This window comes from Aulonocara stuartgranti (genome assembly GCF_965226115.1).
Source record: "Aulonocara stuartgranti genome assembly, chromosome: 13".
Taxonomy (NCBI): Eukaryota; Metazoa; Chordata; class Actinopteri; order Cichliformes; family Cichlidae; genus Aulonocara; species Aulonocara stuartgranti.
Window position 1 is genome coordinate 22,439,705 of NC_138949.1, and position 5,992 is coordinate 22,445,696.

Here is a 5,992-nt window from a genome sequence, read left to right on the forward strand (position 1 = left end):
TTCCTAGGTTTTGTTTTGTTTATCAAAGAGTTTGCTTCTTGAACTCAGGTTAGCTGTGTGTGTAGGTGTTGATTTTATTTGACCACAGAAATTAACAACTCCACAACTGTTACCAAATATTACCCAATCTTGATTGGTACACATATATGTGACTTTTTCTGTAGGATTGAAAGGCCTATACAAAGGAAGCAATTAATAGACTAGTTAATAAACAGGCATTCAGGGTCTTTAACAACAACTCTAACAACAAATGCTGTCACATCTGCGTCCCGTTTTTGTACCAAGAACACTTTTTTTGGCAGGAAACTCGTCATAATCATGTGATTCATTACACTTTAGTGTACTTAGCTTTGCAAGGAAGAACATGTTCAAATCTCCTCGATTAAATGAGCCAGTGTTGCTAGGCAATGAGTATAATCTTGGCCAATGGACAGGGATTTGGGTAATATTCCTTGGCAGCGTTTAGGTCCAGAAAGTAAAAACTAAATCACTGGTGGCTTATAAAACGTCTTAACAAAACAAATGTTTGAACAAATTATATATTATTATATTTTCTCAGTTGTTTTTGGCACATTTCACCAAACATTATTTCTCAGCACATTTTTGAAAAATGCACGTCCCAAAATTTTACTCGGTCAGTGAATAACTCTCTGTCCTCACAAATCACACAACGGTAAACCGAGCTGCTGAAAACGAATTTTTCATCAGAATGACCGACTAGACGTGTGTTCCTAATCTTTGTCATTTCCAAAATGTTTTTCCCAACTTTACATAGCACAATACAGACCAAAAAAATGTCTCCCTTTGCAGGTTTTGCCTGTTTCTAACAACCTGCTGTCACACTGTAGCTCTATGAATGTGTTTTATAGCACTCTTACACCTGAATTACACCTTTTATGCTAACCTGATCGTGTATCCCATCGGTTGATCTGAGAGGAATGTGTTAAACCAAACACCATGAAGCTTCTTACTTTGGAGCGGAAAACTAAATATAAAGAAAGCTGACCTGCCTCGAACAAAAAGACACATACAGTTAATAACTGTTAAAAATTCGAGACAATAGTGATTAGTCATCAGGCTAAATGTGCTAAATGATTTGCAGTACGCCACCAGTTCACAACATCCCACGCTAAAGAGTTTAGACACGACAGAAAGAAACTTTCTTAAAGCCCCTGAAAACTTTGTTTCAAAGTTGATTTCATGTTGTTTCAATATGTTCAACTGTCAATCAGTAAATGAGCCAAAAACACCCCCCCAGGCTATAACACTGCTGTCTGTAGCTTTAACAAGGACAAGGTCAACACTTTATTGTTGTGCTGAACCGTGTCATGAAGACTGTAAGTGAAAGGTGTCGGTGCGTGCTTGCCCCATCAGCATGGTTCAAAGTGTGTATTCATATACTGGTATGATGACAGTCTTTATGCTGGTAAAGCAGAGTTGCTGAGCGAATTGGTCCCACCCCCGTCACACTCTTGCACTTTGAGGAGAGCTATAAAGTCAGCAACACACATATTAAATAATAATTTTATTTTGATTTCAAATTGAAAAAATAAACGACTCTCTGCTCTCACAGATGAATTTTGTAAATATTAGTAGATACATGAAATAGATTGTATTAAAAGAAAATACACCAATGATATATGAATGAAATTTAATGACTGTAACCAAAACAGAGAATTCTACTTCCACTGTAGATTTAGAGAAAGTGCAGTACTGTACGTCTGTGTATATTTTGTTTACAAATTACTGTGAGTGTATGTCCATAATCACACTCTTACTGACACTCGAGATTGTGATTTCTTATTAATCTTTTTCACTAATCCAAAGCATTGTTGTCGCCGTTACTCTTGCCTGTGTGTGTGTGAGAAAAAGCCACTGAATGTTGTAGCATTGTTCACCCCGAAGTAACACTCTGAATCTTAGCCGGCTCTTCTATCGTGTCAAATGTTTGTCAACTCCTCCTTCGATTACAATATTTGATATCCACAGATTTGTTGCGTAGTTTGCCATTCACTTGAAGTGTATCATAATGTCGACGTGAAATACAGACGTAGACATTTTAGAAGCCGTCTGCCACCGTGCTGCATTCACTGGCAACACTCTCCGAGCTGAAACAATGAAAGTAAATTGGACCATTAGATGGATTTTGTTTTAATAACACAAATTGTGCATTCTGCATCATTTACACAGGAAATGCAAAGCAACTCTTGCTACTGATGAGCACTTGTGTTTCATAGAGGGGTTTTTTCTATTATGCAAGGGTAAGGACAGATTTTTTCACTTTAACTCTGTAGGGAATGAAGAATTAATTTCTATACAGATGAATTAAAAATCTCCGTTTCCATTTTATGCACATTTTAAAAATGATAAGATTCAATCATTTGAGGTTTGACTGGAGCTCTTAATTGTGTCAGCCTGCTCCTATTTAAATAATCAATTACTGCAGAGATGTTAATGCTAAAAAGTCCAGCTCTCTATCATTATCCCTGTGCAGTAACTATCTAAGTGATTGTTATGGGTCACTGTGTATCAACACTACATCTATTAGTGTGAGTTTCTGAACACGTTTCAAGGCCATTAATAGATGGACAATAGACTTTTTTCTAATATATTCGACTTATCCAGTTCACGGTTGTAGCGTGGAGTCTGTCTCAGATGTCAGAGGGTAAAAAGGAGGTATATCCTGGGCAGGTTACCAGTCTATTGCAAGGGGTTAATTTTATCTGTTAATAAATAATAATAAAACATCCCAGTCACTGTCGATAGATTGCTATTTTGGAGAAAAAAGTATGGCTAAGCCCCTTAAAGCCGGAAATCTTGACATCTGATTGGCATTTAAAGCCTTAAAAAACTATAAACTACAAACATGTGAGTGTTTTGTGTCTTTTTACTTTTGAATTAAGTCTGATATCTTCCATTAATGCTCATACATCTAGACATAATATGTAGACGTGAGAAAACAAGATGTTAATGATAAAGAAGGGAATTCTGTGGAGCCATTAGGTCAGAAATATTTGACTTTCATTTGAATTCGTCAGGAAGAAAAAATGTTGCCCAAACGTTAACTGCATGTAAATTATTACAAAAAGATAACGTGAAATTAGTCAGACTCATTTCATGTGTGTTTGTGCGTTATGTACCGGTTTATCATCTCCACACAGTGTCTCACAGATGTCTGTCGCTATCTGTGAGACGGATGTAATACTGAAGCATTTTGATGAGTGATAGCTTTGGACATGTTAAAGATTTCAAGTGACTGACCTCAGGGCTTCATGACTAATTGCTGTACTATATATTCACTCACACAAATAGCATATATACCCTTATCAGGTGCTTTCAAACCACTGTAGATTTATTGCTCTAATCAGGAGCTTTTTTGCAAGAGTTGTACTGCTATTATTTCCAGATAAAATGTCAGAAATAACAATATTACTAAACACCAAAATGTGGTAAAAATGTTCCGCTTCCCATGATTCTGGATTGAAATGGTGGCTGCAGGATGTGGCATAAGCGATTACTGTGGGCTAAGTGTTATCTAGCTTCACAGAAGTGCCAGAAGGATGTGTGTATGTGCATGTAATGTTAAAGCTGGCTGTGTTTGAAAAAAAAATGTAATAACCGGTGTATGCTGGACCAAATAACTTTCTAAAATGTGTGTGGTGATGAGCTGTACAACGTTGTCGTGTAAATGTGTTTTCATTAAAACACCACTCATAAGTGCCACATTAAAGAGTTGGAGAGACTTATTATTCGTCAGGTAACTGTAAATCACAAGGAATGCTGAGACTTTGTGTCAAATGTGCGTCAGAGCCTGACTTGTATCTCATTTTTCCACAAAGTTTCACTTGGATCTAATGCAATCCATTTATAAAGAAATTTCAAATCAGAAGTCATTCTCACTGCGCTTAATGCAATTCTCAAATCAGTAACGCATTATCCTTTCTCATTGTTTTTATACATCCTGCTATGGTTTCTGTGCATACTTCACTGCTAAAGATATTTGTTATTGTGTTGTTGCACTTTTCACTTGTATCTCACAACTCATCAAGAGCATTGAATTAGTGTTTTCAATCAAATCAGCACAAGGTGGTGAAAACATTCCTTAAGAGATTTGGTCTACTGGGATTTTCTTGGACAACCATCTGTAGGCTTTACGGTGAACAGTCTGAAAAGGAGAAAATAAATCCAGTTTTGTTGGTGAAAATACCTTTTTGATGTCAGAGGAGAACGACAAGACTACTTTGAGCTGAGGCAACAGTAACTCAGTCAGCCGCTCGTTATAAATGAGGTATGCAGAAGAGCATCTGTGAACACACAACACACTGGCCCTTGATGTAGATGGGCAGCAGCGGAAGACTACACCGGGGGCCACTCCTATCACCTACCAACAGGAAATTGAGGCTACATTTCCCACTGACTCAACAAACTGCACAACAGAAGATTGGAAAAACACTACACTACAGTGGCCTCCACAGAGCTCAGTCCAGTAGAGCACCTTTGGAATAAATAGATAACAAAAACTGCAGCAACTATGGGATGCTATGATGTCAATAAGGAACTAATTATCTGAGGAATGTTTCCAGCACCTCCCTGCACCACTGAAGAAAAAGGGGGTCTAACCTTGCAATACCCAGGATAATGTAATAATGTAATAACATATACATATATATAAATGGCCTGCATTTGTATAGCGCTTTTCTAGTCACACTACATTCAGTCATTCACCCATTCACATTCACACACTGGTGATGGCAAGCTACATTGTAGCCACAGCTGCCCTGGGGCGCACTGACAGAGGCGCACACACACACACACACACACACACACACACACACACACACACACACACGTAACACCTGTTTTGATGAGTTGTGAGATTCAAATGAGAAGTGTGTCAACACAATAACAAATATCTTTAATGCTAAAGCAGAAACCACAACAGCATGCACAAAAAACACTGTGATAATGCTAACATGAGAACTGCATTAAGACTAGAGAGCATGACGTTTGCAATGTGAGAACTGCAAGCTACACAGCCAGCTCACTACACTTTTTTTTTTGGTTTCGATGGGATGCATATTCATGCCATTTCTCACTTTGTCTGATCTCCTGTTTGAATTGTAAAATACAGACTCACCCATGCATTGCTCCCTTTGTCGCTTTGTGGATTTACTCAGCTCCTACTGTTCCTGCCAAGTACTCGTTCATATACACACTGTCAGCCTCACCGTGAGTATCTTTCTTTCAGTTTGAAAAGCTGCCAACGCTTCAAGCAGCCAAAAGAACAAAACAAATTATGTGCAACACTTAGCAACATTTCACCTGTTTATTGTTCTGTCTCATCGTATCCGCATAAATATAAATACCCCCCATTTAATCCGCATGCCATCTTCATTTTTGCTTTATTTAAATCTTGTACAGAACAGTGGACACTGAATATATATTAGCTGACTATATCTGCGCAGAGTCACATTAAAGGAATTATACATTCAAGTGCATTATGACTGTTTTGAGAGAATTGTATCCATCATGTACCTCATTATGTCTATTTGTTTCAGTCTTTGTGTCAACTGGATTAGTGTTCCTCCAACTAACAGTTGTGATTTTCTTGGCAATCAGTTTTATTATACAGAGTACAGACCGCAACTATTTTGCTGAGGAAGAACTCCAAGTGCAAACACTATAGGATCCACAGGAATAACATTCAACATTTCTTCAATCTCTTCTTTTATATCCTTCCAATACCTCTGGAGCACTGTTCCACAAGACATGCATAAAGATCACCTATGAGTCGGCAGTTTTTCCAAAACAAGGGCGATGGAGAAGCTTTACAAAATGTTCAGATTTTTAAAAAACACACATTTTGATCCTTCAATTAAATTCCTTCCATATATTGCTACTAATGGGTTTGTGATTATTCATACATGTGTCCTCAGAGTCCAAATTTAATTAAAGTTCCCACTATTTTTTTGTTGTTGTTGTTGAGAGTGTT